Consider the following 19,572-nt stretch of genomic DNA (forward strand, 5'->3'; position numbering starts at 1 on the left):
AGGGGTTGTAATTCAGAGCTTCGCTCGTTCTCCATTCCCCGACCAGCCCTGTTTCTCCCGGCATAAAGGATGAAATGAAGCCGAAATACCGCACCTCGCCCCTCACCCATCCTCTCAAGCATCGTCACCGACCAGTCAGACCACCCACGCTGCGGGATCGCTCGACTTTAAGCCCCAAAATATAGAAAATACCTAAACTGTGCTTTTCACACGGCGACATTTTTATTTCAAATTAATCGGTTCCTTCGTTTTTTTCAGTGGTGTTATTCTCGACGCCTTTGCATTTAAATTCCAAATCCCTCAGATTGCCCACAAAAACGAAACTTTGCTTTTAGACAATTGGAAACTAGAATAACAGTTTGACACGGAACTTGTTTGTACAATCTTGTTAAAAATCAAGATTTTTTTAAACATCTGATCTACAAAAACGATACTTTGATCTTACGTCACAGAACTTATTTTTACAGCCTCGTTAACATTCAAGATTCTTTTTAACATCTCATTTTGAAAATTAATTTTTCAATCCTTATTAGTTAGGATTTTATTCCTCCAATTAGCCAATACTATGTGGTCCGTAAGACGAGAATACCCAATTTTTGTTACCTTCCTTTACATTTGCCAGTTTTAACGTCTATTATTTCTCGAGCACGCAGACCATCCGTAAACTAGCAAAGAATTCACCCGTTATTGAATCAATATTGCGCAAACCTATCAACGGCACGCTCCTCTTTTTCGCCCGTCATACTCGCGTGTTTTCTCTCTCTTTCTGTTCCTTGTTTTTTTTTTTCATTCCTCTTTTTTTCTCCCTGTTTGTCCCCTTTTCACTCTTTTCCTCGTGCGTTCGTGCTCCTGTCGGCGTCTATGGAGTCCGATATGACGCTAGTGAAAAGTATTGTCTGCTCATCGAGCCATCGATCCGCGTGTAAATATTGAACGCGGAGGAAGATTCGCGACCAAGTGGGAGAAAACGCGATAGACGATTGGACGCGGAAGAAAGGACGGGATTGTCCTCGTTACGGGGAAGCTCGTCGTGTAGTCTTTCGAATGCAGATGGATTTAATGCGGCGGCGTTCGGCCTGGCTCCGGCGAGAGGGCACTTAAGATCAATTAAAGGAAATCTCTTTGGCGTCGCGGGGACGTTTGTATCGATTTTCTTTGTTTTTTCCCGTTTTCTTTTTCTTCCTTTTATTCTGTTAGGAATCGTTCAGAAACACCGCGTCGTTACTCCTTTCGAAGGGGTTCTTTTTCTTTTTCCTTGATCCCTTTGCGCGATGACGAATCGCGAGACGGTCGGGTAGAGTCATTTTTAACTGTCATCCAAAGTCGGACGGCGAAACGCCGAGGTCGAGGCGATTAATCATTCTTGTTTCCGCGGGAATCTATTTGCATCGATAAAATCTCGTCCCGGAAGCGATTACGCGTTTTTGGGGGGACTTTGTCCCGCGATTTTGTAACGAAGTCGAAAGATTTGCATATTATTGTTTTTATTAAACGTCTTTATTACGCATATGCGCGAGTATATGCATGAATACGCGGCCCGGGGGTTGCGAGGGTGGCACGACCGGGGGTGATTCGACATGGAAAAATAAGTCGGAAAGAAGGAATTACATTTTGGTCGTTCGAGGCATTGAGGTTTTGAAAAATGTTATTTCGAATATTGCAATACAAAAATCACTTAGAATTCACGAATAATTCAGAATTAAATATTCTGATAAAATGTAGAAGTGATTATAAAAAGGTTAAAAAAAAATATTTCCTTTTTGTTACATGTCATTGTAATATACAGGTTGTTCGGCCACCCCTGGGAAAAATTTTAAAGGAACATTCTAGAGGCCAAAATAAGGCGACAATCAAGAATATCAATTTCTTAATTGACTTCGTTAAAAAGTTATTAAAAAATTAAATTAAAAAATTTCAAATCGTTCTAAAAAAATTATTTTTGGTTGCAGGGGTCAATTACAATCATTTTTGGTCAATACACATACCCTCGAAATCCTACGCACTTTCGAGACAAAAATTCATTACCGAAAATTTCATGTCTTGACCACGCGTTTAGACGTTCTACTGAAATTTCATACATATCTTTAAAATATCATAACTTTTAAATGGATTGGAGGATTTTTATGTTTCAAAAAGCAAACTACGCGTATTTTAATGGAGAATATGTAGAAATTCTAAGAATATTGGAAAAGTTGTTCCTTAACCCCGTCAATTTAGAAAAACCCCATAAAAATGGTCCAATTTTCAAACGATCATAACTCCCACAATAGTAAATGGATCTCATTGAAATTTAGTATGGAAGTAGAGCTCATGGATACCTACAAAAAAGTATTAGACAACATTTCCGTACAGCGTCAAAGTTATTAAAAATGAAAAACGAATGTTTAAGAAAATAAAATAAAAAAAAATTTCAAATCGTTCTGGAAAAATTATTTCCGGCTGCAAGGGTCAATTACAATTATTTTTAGTGAATACACATACCCCCGAAATCCTACGTACTTTCGAGAAAAAAAATTCATTTGCGAAAATATACTGCGTGGCCGGAAATGTTTCTATAACTTTTTAACGAAGTCTCAATCAACAAATTAGTGTTTATGATTTTCGTCTTATTTTGGCCTCTAGAATCTCCCATTAAAATTTCTCCCAGAGGTTGCCGAACACCTTGTATATGGAAGCATCATGGAGTAATTTTGTGACGATATTAATAAATGTCAGGTGTATTAGTTTGAATATTTTTGTACTACGAACAAAATAATTCGTTGCTAAAATAATTGAGTTTGTAAAAAACTGATCGAAGATATAATATTAAATACATTTTATACTAATAATGTAATCTATAAATATTTACTTGACGGATGACTAACATCATTGTTTTTTATTTCAGGTATGTAAAACAAACGGATTTCCAGTATCTTGTGTGTGAATCGATGCGTGAGTAAATTTAAATTACTAATTACATAAAAGTTTACTTGTTCAAAGTTAAACAATAAAGGAAATCTCGTACGAAATTTAACACTAAACCGACACTTCATGTACATATACTCATTCCTACCATGATTCGACAAATGACTAGTCTTTTTCTCTTTTACGAGGCATCATGCTTGTAATGTTTGCATTATATAGAAAGTTGTTGCATTTTACTCTAAATGTGCATATTTAGTATTTTAACTTCACACAGAAAATTTACGTCGTAGATTTAGTGTTAAAATTATTGTACCAACGATCGTGCATATTTTTCATTAGAATCGATTACTAATAAAATTTCTCTACCGTCAAATTTTAACATTTTTACGAGAATTTGAACGTCGTGACTTTCGGTTTGCTTTAAATTAATGAATCACAGGAACACGTTTACACTCGTGTCGCCTCCGATGCGATCCCCGAGAGATGTCGAAGACACGGTGCAACGCGTTAAATTCGTCTGCATTGTACAGCCATAGTATATTGACAGTGAATAGTAAACTATAATACTACGTTTAAATTACGGTACAATAGTTTGCTTTGAACTCTCATTGGGACGCTGTCTACGTCTTATTCGGTCCTCTCGTGCAGTTCGGACGAGCGAATATTCACGAAGCGTCAAGTTATTTCTCTTTTCATAATTTTTAACAATTCAATGATAAATTGTTGCTTCGTAAGTACTTTGTAAATAAAAGTAACACAAAGAACAATAGCAGAATAGAAGTAACCAGACAGTAAACAAAGAAAACTACTTCGTAAATAAAAGTAACACAGTTGTAAGAAACAAGATTTTGTAAAAATAAATGGAAAGAATTCATAAGAAAGAAGCTTCTTTACATTTTACAACGAATCACCATTATAGGGTATGCATAAAGTGTGGTTTGGGTAACTATAGCACCCCCCAAATTTGTTACTGCATTGGACTTTTGAGTTGGAATGCAAGAAAATTAATTGTACAAGTTTGAAAAGTATGTTAAACGATGATTTTCGTGTAAATATTACTGAAGTTACTTCTGCATAAAGAGTCAGGAAACTAAAACAACAATTCTCAGCTGTTGCATAACAATTGTGTACCAAACGGTAGATGTGAGATATAATAATAACAATGATATAATTGTGATATCTGTTTATTTTTTAGCAATTTTCATTGAATGTCTTCCAATCTAGATGTGTATTCTATTAAACGTACTTTAATCTGAAAATTTTATATAAAACCAAACACTAACTTTTGTCTAATAATGTTAGAACTCTTTTTGATAACTTCATAATCCATCGAGAAACGTTAAAATTATTTTCCTTTAGTATTTGACTACAACTTTTCATGAAATTGATTGCAACTTTTATTCAGGTACGTTCAGCTTGAAGACTTATTGTTAGCTTTTTTTTTGTCCACCGCTTTTATTCTTGCCATAATTATCAATATCACCCAGAAAGTTTACCACAACTTTATGTGATCTTTCAAGTCTGCGAACGATTTCTCGAACACTGATGCTTGCTGTCTGATTTGTTAAAATTCCACCCTTCTCTTCAGCACTCTGATATGTCCTAATATATTAAATTTAATTTAACTTGACTTGATTTAATTGAATATGAAATTGAATTGTTCACTTTTGATGACTCGAAACCCAATGAAATTAGCTTGTTGGCAGTGGTGCTAGTTACGCAACAACTAAAAATCGTTTCTTCAATTGCCTAACGATTTTTATAAGAGTAACTTTACTGATATTTAGATGGAAGCCATTATTTATCTCTTTAAGCTTATATAGTCCATTTTCGTGCATCACAACTCACAAGTCCGGAACATTAAAGAAATTGGTGTACTGCAGCTTTTAAATTCGTTGTGGGGGATCGTACAAAGCGAGGAAGCCTAAATTCGAGTGAGATCGATAGAATAACGTCGTCTGGCCACGGAGACGCCGTTCACTTCCAAAAATTACGGGGGTGCAGCTTTACAAACGAATGTGGTCCGCGGCGTGTTACGTGTTTGCGTAGCGAAGCGGGCCGAAGAGCAGCGGTCGATTGGAAAAAATCGTGCGCGAACGATTCGTGCGGCTCATTCGGCACGGGAAAAGTTGATTTTTCGCTCGACCCCGCGAACGTTCGACCCTTCCCTATCTACCCTTTTCCGCTGTTGATTTTATTCAACCGATACAATTTGCCAACGTTTCACCGCACGCGCGCACACCAGCCGCCGCGCGTCATTATAAAACGCGGCTCTGTTTATCTTTCGCGCACTTCCCCGCGGTAGTTTTCATAGTTCCACTTTTATTTGCCGCCTCTTGATTACGAATTACATCCTCCACCGTGTTTATATTCGACGCTTTCCGATACAAACAGCCGCTTCGTTGCTTTCCTGTTTTTCTTCCGTTCGCGTTTTCGCTTGTCGCTGTTTGTTCGCCACCTCTTCGATCGATTTCTTAGAAGTAACAATTACGAAGAAATTATTCCTAACATTCGTCAACAGTTTGTGTTTCGAGTATTTTTTTAAATTTAACACATTGATTTAAAAATTTCGTTTTTTTTAATCAAAGTGTTACAGATGTTTCAGTTATTACCTGGTATTTGATTTAGTTTTACTGTAGCTTTTTCTGACTATACTGAAATAATTAATTTATATACCGACATGACTAGTTGTATCGTTTACTTTTGTGTTTCTTAATTATGCAGTTAGCATGCGATATAAGACAGACTACTTGGGATTTCAAAGCATTGTGCACCGTTTGTGTAGAAAGAATACAACAACGCCATCGAACAACTTAGATCGCTTATATCGGCGACACGACAAACATACGCAAACCTATTATAAAGTTTAGTCGTTAGCAAACTGGCACAGTAGCCATACGTAGAAAGTAGAATGAATTAAGCTGTAAAATAATCATGAATGCAAACGCTTCTAGCTATCCACCTGCTCTTCGCATCTAACAGTTTGAAAGAATGTATTCGTTTTATCGTTCGAATCATATGGAATTCGAAGACAATCCAAAGACAACTCCGTAGGCTGGTGAAAACGTTACGTTGGGCGACGCGTCTATTGATTTACCTCGCGTTTCAATGCGGAAAAAGCACTTTTTTCCATGGGCATTGTTCGCGGCTCGCGTTTTGTTTCGTGCTTTTCCATTAGCCTCGCTGTTGCGACCACATCCGCGAACGATATCTCCGCGAACGATGATCTCTGTTCTCCACTTGGGTCCTCTCTTTCTTCCCTTCTCTCTGTTTCTCGTACGCGTTGTACACCGTATCACGCCTGATCGGCCACTGTCCGATCAATTGGTCATGTTATTTCTATTAAAAGTAAGCGCAAGCGACAGGAAGCCGGATGGTACATCGATTCGAGAGCGCCGTGTGAGCCGTCATCGTCGCATTGAAATCACTCTTTTTTTTTCTTTCTTTTTTTTTGTTTTCCACCTCTCTCCTCTTTTGTTCGCGCATCCACGCATCACGGTTCGCGCGATACGGATGAATTTGTATTTTCCATTCAGTCGATCGTATTACACGCTGAAACGTAGAGCGTCGCGTCGCCGTTTATAGAAGGGGAATTACTGTAATGGCGTTTTGTTCGGCGATCCATTACAATTATCGAGGGAAAAATAGTCGCCATAGTCTCGCAGGAGGGAGACATCGATATCGTGTTTATGACTAAAAATCTCCGTTACGTTTTATTCGGCTGCGTACACGTTAAATTATTTATTTCTTGAATATTCGAAAGGTTTCTCTGCATTCTTTTTACATTCAGTGAAGTTTCGTAAGATGAACACAATTGGCACGTTCATCTTTCGTTCACCAGTAGATACTAAATGTTCTCTTTCAAGCTCCACTGTTAGGAGAGATAGAAATGTTCAATTTACGAATCATGTCAATCTCTGCATTATTTCCACGTACAGTGATGATTTGATAAGATGAACACAATTGGCACGCCCATCTTTCGTTCACCAGTAGATACTAAATGTTCACTTTCAAGCTCCACTGTTAAGAGAGATAGAAATGTTCAATTTACGAATCATGCCAATCTCTGCATTCTTTCTACGTACAGTGATGATTCGTAAGATGAACACAATTGGCACGTTCATCTTTCGTTCACCAATAGATATCAAATGTCCTTTTCCAAGCTTCATTTAGTTAGGAGAGATAGAAATGTTCAATTTACGAATCATGTCTCGGGTTCATTTTATGAATCATTACTCTATTGTCCTGTTTTTGAGACATTTTATAAGAAACTAAATAAAAATATACGCAAGTTCTTAAAACGTTACAGTTTCATCGAGTATACATCGTTAGTAAAGATGTTTAAATTTATTTATTTTTACGCCCAGTATTGTTTACGAGTATATTAACACTTCAGCGACGGGAAACGTAGTTCTACGCCATTTGAAAATTGAAACCAGTCCGGACATGATGCTTAACGAATGCTGTTTTAACGAATATCACACTAAAGAAAAATATTAAACGATATTCTTATAATGTTTCTATTTATTAATGTATTTTATATTTCGAATTTTTAGTAAATACGACACAAACTTTTATGGAAAATAAATATCTGAAAGTGTTACTGTAAGTTCTTGTAAATCTTTTTATATCCATAAATTCATCGTATTTGTGATGTTTAATTTTTTTCAAATTTGAACAACAAACTAGCATAATACTGAGATATGATATTTCTTATATTCACATACCTACTAATAGGAGGAAGTGTTAATAAGAAAAGTAGGAAATCCGAGTCAGAAACGTCAGAATTCATCCCTAAATATAATTAAAAGTTCGTTCCTGCCATTTTAACCGTTGCAAATCAACATTCGATAATTCGTTAGAAACAATATTTGAAATGTGTTTGACTTTCACCGCGTACTTAAAATGTTACAAAAGGCTTTTCGGGGCCATTCGAAGGGTAGCTGTTTCGTCCAGGTATTTCCAGGATCAGATACGAATCGTAGCCGGGTATTAAGAGGGTTAAACTCCACATTCCACGCGTCGGGAAGGTAGAGAAGAGCTTCTTAATGCAGTTGGGGAGGACAAGGAGGTCCGAAATGAAGTTTAAAAGAGGACGGGAATTTTCTGCTCCTTTGTTCCGTCGAAAACTGAAGCACGCGTGCTCTACGTGACTCTTGACGTCTCCTTGGGGGAAGGAAATTCGTCTTTCTGGGGTACGAGATGTTCGTCTTCGTCGCGGACGAGTCAAGCGGGTAATTAAATTCATGCAATTTAAATTCGCGCGTCGACGACGGTGCGTTTCATCGGGCGGCGTCCTTTCGGCCGTTTTAATGGCTCCGGAAATTACTCGTTATAATTTCGACGCGAGAGTGTTAATCAGTGGCGGAAGTTACGGACCGCGGACTCGTTTCTACGTTCTTATTTCTTCCGCAAACTTCGTCGAAGACGGTCGTTAAAATTCTCTGGGAACTTCGAACGGAGGATCGGTTGGCGCGTTGCACGCCAATGCTTCACTTCTGTCGAAGATTGAACCACGTTCCGGCTGCAATAGTACGTGACTTTGTCCGTCTATATACTCGCGCCATGTTTTATTTCTATCTGTATCAAACGGAAATCTTCCTGGCGTGCGGTAACGATAAATAACCCTCGAACAAAAGTTAATCTATTTAACGATAGATTCACGGATGTTAATTCACATATTTTTATTGAATGCCGTCCCCACGAAAACGAAACTTTTTTTCAAGGCAATTGGAACTTATCTTTACTCGTTAAGATTCAAGAGTCCTATCTAGATATACTTTTTTTTAATATCAAAAATGAACAACCGTGTCGCCCATATCATTGCATCGGTAAAATTTAACATAAATTGCTAACAAATAATGTTTACGAGTTCTGTCGCTTTAGATCCCGTTAAATTTCTCAAATCTAGTATTAATGGACAAGAAATATTCAATATCACCATGTTTTCGTTGAATTAAAATTTAAAATTACAAACTAGACTAATAAAGTAGCGAAACGTGATAAATAAAGTAGAGGAGACGTTGGAATATCATGACCGCGGAAGAAAGAGGTAAGAACCCCGTAATCCGCTGGGTGGGGGTTGGTTTTCGCGTTTTCACGCGTAAAAAAAGAATTGTAGGAAACGCGCGTCGCCCACGTGTGGTAATATAAGGAATTTTACACGCTGGTTTATTAGATTCGCGCGGTGAAAAGCGGAAAAAGTTGGTTCGAAGGGATACGAAGGAACGAACTCCTTGGGAGGCCCCGACACGCGTGAAATATGAATACGTTTCGGTTGATTTGTACCTCGCGTCTCCTATTTCGTCGTGTGCTCGAGCAAAGGCAGCCACCGCTCGTCACGTAGCGTTGCAGCCGAAACGTGCTTCAATTCTCGCTCGCGAACAACGCGTCGCGCGAACAACATCGTCGACGCCCGGCTCACGACCACGTTTCTTCGTCGAAACTTGGGGAATGTTAACGCAACCGCCCCCACGTCCCCCCTCCTCCATCGTCCGCCCTTGGAAATGAAAACGCTCCAACGCGTGCTTTACATTTTTCCGTTCCCGCCCCTTTCACGTTGCGACGGGCCAAATTTTGCACCCTTAAATCGATAGCCTATGGTCGTTTATTTGCCCCTCGTACCACGCTCGACAACTCCAAGAACCACCCCCTCACAAGGTACAAACGAGACAAGTAAAGTTTCTGTTCGATTATTAAATTTTTTTTTAATTTAATAGGCTTGCGGGCTTTTCGCTAAAAAATGTCATTTTTTGTGATTTCGTTCGAGATGGTCCCTTAAATGTTCGTCCAAATGTGGCAAAATTTCAGACGAACCTTGGAATATTTACATTAATGCAAAAGTAATAACTCAATTTTTACGAGACTGGTAAAATTAATTTTTTCAACGTTTGCGCGGTGAAAAAGTCGAATATGGGAAAAACTAGGTATGATATTGGAGTTTCTATTTCATCTGTTAACTGTTATAATATTTGAACTCCGAAATTGCACATTTTAAAAATTGTAGTTTTTTTAGAAACTGAATTGAATGTCTTTTGTCTACCTTAAGAATTATCTAAATTTCTACTGTATGACTTATGAACAAGTAACGTGTCTAAATTAATTTCGTTATAAAAAAACTAAATATACACCATAGGGTATTTTAAATAAATTGTTTAATTCATACATTGTTTAAATTCATAAGAAAGTTTCCTTTCGTTTATAATGAATCACCATTCATTATAGTGCACGAATACAAGTGGGAATAACTGCATATATCCAATGTGTATTATAACAAAGCAGACAAAGAATTCCCAAAACGAATATACACACAATTTTCACATGGAATTATGCATAATAAGACAAAAAATGCGTTTTCTGAATTTCGTGGCAGGTTTTTCGAGTTTTTTGGACCCACGGTGCCCGGATAAATGGTTCCCCCAATTCCGTAACGCGTTCTTTTCTATTATTCCTCGGTATTAAACAACTGCCAGAGTCGCTCTGAAGTTCATTTGTAAGGAAGGATACAGACTCGAAATAATTGGAATTCACTCCGGTCCCCGTGTTCTCAGTTTATTTCCTCTCAAAGAATTTTATTTCGCGCCGGCTCGACTGCGAATTTAATAAACTAACTCGATGTACAGCCGCTTGCATTCTTCGCGTCACTCTTTGCGGAAACTTTTTATGCGTCGAAGCGGAACACGCGAAATTACCGTCGTTTTTGCGTTATTGCGATTCGCGATATAATGAGATCGCTTCCGATCGCGATAACAACAAGACGGACTTTGAAATTCGTTGCACGACCGTGGAAGAGAGTCGATAAGAGATAGCAACAGAGATAGTTCATTCGTTTTTGTGCAATTAAACGATTTCAGTAGGTTGCACGCATGTGTGTTCGTTTTTTGCTTACCGAGTTAATGTTGATCCGAGAACCGTAAACATTAGTGCTGACCGCTGCGTCAAAATGATAGCGCGCCTTCAAAGTTCTGCTTCCGCAGTTAACGCAAGGTCGTCGTAAACTGTTCGCGCGAGCAAATATTTAACGTTGCCGCGAGTTTCAGATTCAGAATTTTGTGGAATTAATAAGGATGGGCGGTGTTGACCTCAGCAACATTATTGAACGACTTTTCTTCGCGAAATTGCAATTATTATTACCGAAAGATCGACGAGAAAGATGCAATATCGTAGTTGATATTTACAAATATCGCGTGACGATGTTTCAGAATTTTTGAAAGCAATTTTCTCCGATACAAAGCATCGTATCGAAAAAATTGCACTGTATATTTTCGATTTGGTTTTGCACCAAGTGTTCCGACCGGTTTCGATTTGCATCTAAACCGCATCAAACCGACGCGTTCGAACAAATTTTATATTCAGTGCGTGCGATATCGAGGCTCTTTGGGTTCCGGAATATAATGTCGGCCACAAAATCGGTACAAACGGTCGAAATAAGCTCTTGGATGGAAAACAAGGGAACGAATTTTATCGTATGATTCTGACTTATTTTTGGTTACGAAGGTTCGCAATGTTTATTTTGGCTTGGGGAAGATTCGTGAAAAGGATCTGTCAAAATCGAAGATCGAACTCTTTTGTTTCGACGATAGGATAAAACGCTCGTAAAGGGAAACCATACGTCGCGAACGAATCGTTTTCTCACGGAAGATTGTTAAAGTTTCGGCCAATTGAACCGTGCGAAATGGGGCAAGGTGGAGGAATCGCCCAGCCCCTGGAACTCCGTGCCATCTAATTGGCTAAAACTTTAACAATCTTTAGTAAGAAAATGATTCGTTCGCGACAGATGGTCTCTCGACAACTTTTTACCCTCTTGTCGGCCGGAATATGTGATAAATAATTCAAAAAATTTCACCCCGAGTTCCCTGATCGATGCGAATTCGACTTTCAACGCGTCGTTTTCCTGCTTTTTTGTCCCTTCATTTTGTTAAATTACATCACGATAATTGTATTATTTAGCATCAACTTCGAGACAAAATTTATTAAATCTTCTTTTACAGTTTCTGTAACGTGAGCATGCAATTCTTGGAATGCTTTTTATGCTAAAATGTCGCATGTAAATTTATTTGATTATTTTTCAGGACTTATTTCAAATAATGTATACACTCAAGTATAGATAATTCCATCAAGAAGCTTTTAGTTTTGCTCTGAAAAGAGGAGTAAATTTTTTTAGAGGAATATTAATTTTTAGCACTTCTCAATATTTCTTCTCTCCACTTTCCTATAATTATTTTGAAAATGTTTAAACGCGACTGGTAATATTTTACTTATGTAAATAAATTGGATATTTAATACTTACGTTAGAAAATTTATTCAAAATTAAAAATTTTCAACACGAACCTTGTTCTCGATAAAATAAATTGTCCTAATCAGCGTTTCTGAATGAAACTCAAAATAATCTTGGTCCGTCGAGCGTATGGAATCAACCATGAATTTTGTTTTTGAACTTTGCATCTTATTCGATGGAATCGATGACCAGTTGATCTACTTGGCAGACACGGGAAAGAAAGTTTTGAAACACAAACGTCCATTTTTTTTTTTTCATCACTCCTCGAAGTTCGCGGTCCTTAAGGAAACGCGGATAAAGATGGGGGCGTCCAAAGACGACACCGAGTAGACTTACAAACTGCTCTCGGGTCACTTAATCTTCTTTAGTTGCTGATCGACGGCTTCATAATCCTCCCTTAGCTCTGAGTTTTTTGGACTTAACACCGGCAGAATGACTGCTCGATTTATCGCGTAACCGATAGAAAGGTGATCGAGGAGAGACGAAACGAACGGAGAGGAACCGACGACGACGAGTAAGTCTACGCTCGATCGTCGGGAATTTACTTTTTAAAAAATGAACCGGTACCTCTCGATGAAAGGACGTCGCTGTAACGACGACGATAATGTCGATGATGAATCGCCGATAAAGAGCCTGTAGACGTACGATTTATCGTACGATAGTTGTACAGCGTCGCGTTCCTATCAAATAATCGCTATAACACAGTATACGATGCCGGAGCTCGCAAGAAACATTAGGTGTATCGATAATTTTAATATTTTTTATACTTTAGAGTGCTATAATTCTTAAACTGTTAGATATAGGGCATAAGTGTGTTAATACACTTCTGTAGACATTAAAAAAGTGCATCAGATAGCGTACTCAAAATGATAAAATTCTATTTTTTTCTAAAAATGCAATTGCACTTTTTAGATGCACCGATGCAACTGCATCATTTTTAAAAATGAAACTTCAATACTGCAATAGCACTATTCGATCTGGTTTTTCAATCTCTACAAAATAGTATTACGGTACTTATGCCATAAACCTAATAGTTCAAGAGTTATAGCAATTTAAAGTGAAATAATTCAATAAACTTCAAAGTGTTATAACTCTTAAACTGTTTAATACAGGGCATAAGTGCCTTCATAGTCTTTCGTAGAGATTAAAAAAGTGCACCAGATAGCGTACTCAAAATGATAGAATTCTATTTTTTCTAAAAGTGCAATTGCACTTTTTAGATGCACCGATGCAACTGCATCATTTTAAAAAATGAAATTCTATGACTGCGATAGCACTATTCTATCTAGTTTTTTAAGCTCCACAAAATAGTATTGCGGTACTTATGCCATAAACCTAATTGTTCAGGAGTTATGGCAATTTAAGGTGAAATAATGTAATAAACTTCAAAGTGCTATAACTCTTAAATTGTTAGATATAAGGCATAAGTGTGCTAATACTCTTCTGCAGACATTAAAAAAGTGCACCAGATAGCGTACTCAAAATGATAGAATTCTATTTTTTCTAAAAGTGCAATTGCACTTTTTAGATGCACCGATGCAACTGCATCATTTTTAAAAATGAAATTCTATGAATGCGATAGCACTGTTCTATCTAGTTTTTTAAGCTCTACAAAATAGTATTACAGAACTTATGTCATAAATCTAATAGTTCAAGAGTTATAATAATTTAATGTGAAGTAATTTAGTATACTTTAAAGTATTATAACTTTTAAACTGTTAGACTGTTATATAAATAATTCTATTTAAAATGTTACTTTGTAACTTCTAGATCCACAATTTCTTTCTCAGGGTTCTATTTCAATGCTTAAAATTGGTATCAAGGCACACGAAAAAATTGCGAAATATTATTGTACGGAAGATCGTTGTATCCGTGACGGTTATAGTATTTCATGACCGAACGCGTGACACGATATTTTACGTGTTTAAATGCAACCGTGGTGGCTACCGATAATTGTAAAATTTCATCGTCTCGCGCCGGTGTTTATATGCAAATAATATCATCGTATCAATCGATCCTGCGAGTCAATATTTATTCAAAAATATTTTCATCACCCGGTCTACGTTTTCTCTTCTTTGCATCGGCGGATAAACTGCCGGCGTTTCGCGGTGTATTTAGATTGCGGTGTTTTTCTTTAATTTTTCAATCGTTTCGTTATCGAGATTAATCCGATTTATCAAATTCTGCCAATAATAGCATCTTTTTACGATGCTTCTTATTAATTCTTAACTTGTACGATGGACACTAAATATTGTAATAGAATTTAATAATAATCGTCGAGTTACAAGATTGGATTTATAATAAAACGACACGTTCTTTTCAAGATATATCGATACTACTGATTCGATATATTGTATCCATCAACCGTTGAAACAATTTCCACCGAATCACGCGAAAGTTAAGTCAACTGTAATTTAAAGTTGTCGTTTAGGGAACACGTTCCCCGGTTGGACGCAAAAACCCATCGAGAACTTTATCAATTCTATCGGGCGTCTGTATTAGTTTTTCTCGATACTTGGATCTCCCAACGGTAATGACGCGTCTTCTTGGTGCCATATGGTGTCTGCACTGCAACCAAGGGCTAAGAAAATATAACCATCCTCTAAGATTTCAATATAACCTCGATCGGGATGTCCATTTATCAGTCTTCCCGGAGACTGTCTATGCTACGTGTTTTTCAAAGCACCCAAAGGCCTCCCATAATCGTTTTTCCCCCATCCGTTATGAACGATCGTGTGTAGAATTTTGGCACTGGCTCTGGAAAACAAAGTATCACGCCCTGGGACTTTCGAGAGCCAAGGAAAGATTCCAACTGCAACTGTGTTATTCTAAAAAGATTCAGCGTACTTTATTCAGTATAAGTATTGAAATTTGATTAATGTTATCGTGTGAGTCTTCGTACATTTCTTTAACCTAATGCAATCAATGCAATTTATATTTTAAATTGAAATATTAGTTCACTTATCTGAAACTTGGATAGTAGAAAAAATTTTATTCATGGTTGATCAAAAACGTTTCCTGTTTTTTAAAATTTTTGTGTCACAATTAAGAATAATACCTTATACATACATTTAATGCCATTTAAATAAAATCTGTTGTAAAACAGTAGATGCTACCGTCGAATATAATATATAAAAGCGTGAAATTTTCACTGTTTATTCTAGGGAAACTGGTGTTAATATTTTAATTTAACGTCCATTCTCATAATAAAAGTTGTAGCGAGGACCAAAAATACGTATCGTGGCTTCCTTGCATTCGCCACCAGAGGGACACGCCCAACCAGTCTCTCTCACAAGTGCTTGATCCAGACCACCTATATATTCCTATCCTTTTCTTGTGAGAAATATTCTGATTGCAGTCTTTAAAAGAAATAAAAGCTTCTTCGTTAGGTAATCATAGAAATGCATCTATAGAATGGCGTTTACATATATTCACGAGTTTTCTGCTGCGACATTACTCAACGTAGAAATTAAAATATGACTCGCGCGTAAGAAAATGGCGGCCAGCGTTGACCGGGCGATCGTCGGGGGAACAAAGTCTGCGAGAAAAAGGAGGACGGAAGACAGGTTCGATTTGTCGAATCTCAAAATTCCACCGACAAACCGAACTCCGATTCCTCTTCGTTCGGTTCCCCGTGTTCCTTCTGCTCGCAATTTCCATGAACGTCTGCAGGGATATTCGCGGTGAATTACGTCGCAGCCCGTTGAAAAGTCTCCCGAAGCTCCCCGGCGCTCGCCCAACGCCGCGAAGTTTCGCAAGTGCGATAGGAAAAGCGAAGAAGGGGGAAAAAAGGCAGCGACGATGGCGGAGAGGAGAGAGGAACACGGACGAGAGATAGAAGAGAGAGAGAGAATCGGTACGTCGGCTATTAGACGGCACTAGCTGCCGCAAAACTTGGGAAAACTTATGAAAGTGGGATTGGGTTCGAGTACCATGGCGGACGAACCACCCCCTACGTCTTTGCCTCCCTCCTCCTCCTCTCTACGTTCTTCCCGTCCGTACGTTCTCTTTCTGTCTCGCCCGCGACCGGTGGGGGTGGAAAAAAAAGGAACACGAGGACGGTTAAAATGGGATACACGAAACATATTAGTCTACAGTACGGGTCCGTGAATCACCGGGAATTTTTTTTTTCTCTCCGGTTCCGGTGACATTAACCCGAATCCTGCGGTCTTTCCCGCGGGGACAGGGTGCCGTTGGAAAAATAGAAAAGCGAACGAAGGGTTCGTGGAAGGAGCCGTCGAGGCAGGGGGAGTTTCCAAGTTTCCCCGCTGACGAAATTGAGCCATCAAAAAAGTTTCGAAATCGTGCGTCGAATTCAACGCGGGGGCCGGCCTCATCGAAGATACTGTCCGCGTGGCATTAATTTACGGGGACCTGAGAGAATTATTCGAGTGGTCGTTACGTACTCTCGAAGTTTGTCTCGATCTTTACGGGCCGTGGATCGACCTTTTCCAGCCCGGCTCGCGACGTTACGCGACGAACATTTCTCACTGAAACGTTATTCGCCCGTCGTATTTTCCTTTCGCCCGATCGAACGCTTGTTCTTCCGTGCACTTTTACGCGACCCCTAAATGAATCTGACTCCCGGTGAATATTTACGCCGCTTAAGGGAGGATGTACCTTTAGACGCCCTTTAAACAAATTTTTTATTTTAAAAAATGAAGAAAAAAATAATTTATTTTACAGTTTTGTAGGCGTACTCTCATTTTGAAACAGAAAAGCAGGGTATTCTTCGATTAATGATATAATGACGCTATGGATATACCAATAAAAACATGAAAAGTTAAAAAATTGTGAATTTAGCGTCCTCTTGAAAAAAAACTACAATTTTTGACATAATTTTTGTGTAAAAAAAGTACTTTGTAAAGGTCGATCGTAGCTCAATTTGTTTAATTTCAATGTTGTTCATTCATCTTCATGGCCTGCAAATAGTAATTTATTTCAGAAATTTGATTAACTATCGTATACACTTTATATATTACTAGATAAAATCTAAACTTGTAATATAAGAAAAAGCTGTGTATACTTTGTGGCATCATGCTGTTATATAATGCAATAAGACATTCGATAATCTGTCAAGGAGTGTATATATAGCAATAGATCGAATACTTGTGAGAGAGTTAAAATCGAGCGTAGCCCTCTACTGACGAGTACGGGAAACGTCGTCTCCGCCTTTAGAAAACCTTATCGTCGAATAAACGTTAATAATCATTCGTACTTGCTTTGGAGCAATCAACAATCAATTCCAAGCACAGTTACGTTGTTAGAAAATGGAAAACGGCGACAGTAGTAGTACAGTGATAACGAAATTAATGAAACACGTTACCCGTAGGAATACCCGTAACGATCGTGCATAGTTGTGCGAGTAAGATTGCGAGAAACTTTCCAACGAATTACCGAATTACGGGGGACAGGTAAATGAATTTGAGTTTGCACATCGACGGGGGAAAATATTTCCCTTACCGGAGGCGGGAAACGTAGCTTTTTAAGAATACGAGTTATGCAAACCGCGTTACGTTCGCATCGGTTCTCCATCGGATCGGAGGAAATTTTATTTTCCCCTTCCTCGTCTATCTTCTCCCTGTTCAACGTCCCATCTTTTATTTTCACACGTCTAGGAGGGAGAGGCGTGGCAGGGGTAACGAGGTACGAACGCGGCACGAACCGGGAATATCTTCGACCAACGTTACCGATACCAAGAATTGGAACTATCCCGTCCTTGGCCTGGCAAAAGGCACGCGAGTGACAATCCTATTAGCGAGTAGGCAGCCGGCGAAATAGCTTTCGAGATAATAAAGCGATGCAGAAGGGGTTGGTTGGCTGCTACGGAACTTCGGGTACTGCATTGCTGCTACGAGCGGCCTCTGCTCTCCTAGAGAAATGGAAATGAATTTACTTTATTACTCGTTGCACCGTCGTCGTGTCGCGTTTCCGCGAAATTAATGTTAACGAAAATTTAATGCTGCCCTTCCGATCGATTCCCGCCATCTTGACTGCTCTTCGAACGCCTACGCGAAAATTTCAGACGAGGATCGAACGATATTCGAATACCATTTTTTATAATAGCAACTTCTGTTCGAAGAGAATTGTAATCATAATTTTTTTTCATTTTTCCCCCCATATAAATTTACAATTTGCCAACGAGCAACAAGTAAATTAATTATCTGGCGTTTAATAATATCATGTCGGTTCAGTGATTCGTACCAATTACAATAATTAACGATTGAATCTATTTAAAGTTCGATGGCTTGTTGCGTTTCTAGATAAATAAGAGCAACGGACCGATAGAACGGTCTCTGATCATTCGCGATAAGAGCTCCGCATTTACCGTTTGAGCGGACGGGTTGAATAAATATATTCCTTTGAAACTATTAACGCGAAAGCAGTTCTTACGATCGACTAGGAGCCCCGCGCCGGGACGACGAACAATTCCTTCCAATTTCCAGCCGCTGGAGGAAGAGCACAAATGACCACGTTTAGCCCCCGGAACATCTTGATCATAAATGTGAAACATTGGCGAGACTTTTAATAAATCCTCCCTGCAGAGTGCCGCGCACCGTTGGTATTTCGGGCACACCCGCTCGACGCAGCACAGAGCGGGACGAGCAATAAAATCTAAAGATATATATCTTTCGAAATAAAATAAAATATAAAATGGTAAACGTAGCGTGAAACGGGCTGCCCTCCTCCGTATATATCCGCACCCGCCACTACCCCTGCTCGGTATATAGCCGCCTGCAGTGCAACGGCAGCAGTACGGAGACGCTCCTTTCTCATTCGCGAAATACATCCTCCATCTCGCTCCCTTCGTCGTTCCGTCCTCGTACGTGGTCGAATTTACCCTCCCTCTCCCCGCTTCCGCGTCCCCTCTTCTTGCTCCATCGTCTCACGTGCTCCTTTCATATATTCGATCCAGCCTGTATCTATCATTCCTCGTCGTCCTTTGTCTTCTATTTGATTTTGCTACCGTCGCAATGGCTGTGCTTCCCGTGCGTTCATCCGTCCCTCCGAAGTTGCACGCCTCCAGCGTCTCTTCTTCTCCTTTCCCTTCCATTTCGCCTTCGTTGAACGCATTACGATTCATCCCTTTAACTGCCCCACTTCCCATTCGGGCGCGCCGTTATAGCAGTTTACGTCTCATTTTCAATTCCGATACAATGTACTTCTTGCCTCGCTTCTCGACTTTGCTCTGCTCTTCAGTTTCCACGAGTATCTTTGTCCGGGCGCCGGAACTTTCGTTGCGTAAGAACTTTCGTCTCGCTGCGGACTTGTCTTTTCGTTGGCGATGCGCGCGTAATGTAATCGCGTTTATTATTACTTCTCGACGCCGTTTTTACCCCAGGTCTTCTCTAACGCGTCGCCCATACACGGATGGCAGGATTTTAAGATCA

At 39.0% G+C, this 19,572-nt stretch overlaps 1 protein-coding gene across 11 annotated transcripts in view; it reads left to right on the forward strand.

Annotated features, from left to right (window-relative positions):
* The window catches only part of LOC122400162 (mastermind-like protein 2), a 576,033-nt gene that overhangs the window by 364,712 nt on the left and 191,749 nt on the right, over positions 1 to 19,572 (forward strand). The window contains exon 1 of one of the 11 annotated variants that reach the window (XM_043401471.1): positions 2,893 to 2,931. The exons of the other annotated variants lie outside the window; for them this stretch is intronic. The gene's annotated coding sequence lies outside the window, so the exon portion shown is untranslated. Of the gene's footprint in view, positions 1 to 2,892; positions 2,932 to 19,572 lie in introns of those variants that run through there. 11 annotated transcript variants of the gene reach the window in all.

The sequence above is a fragment of the Colletes gigas genome, unplaced genomic scaffold, assembly GCF_013123115.1.
Source record: "Colletes gigas isolate AHSC1104 unplaced genomic scaffold, ASM1312311v1 Colletes_gigas_Sc00016, whole genome shotgun sequence".
Lineage (NCBI taxonomy): Eukaryota > Metazoa > Arthropoda > Insecta > Hymenoptera > Colletidae > Colletes > Colletes gigas.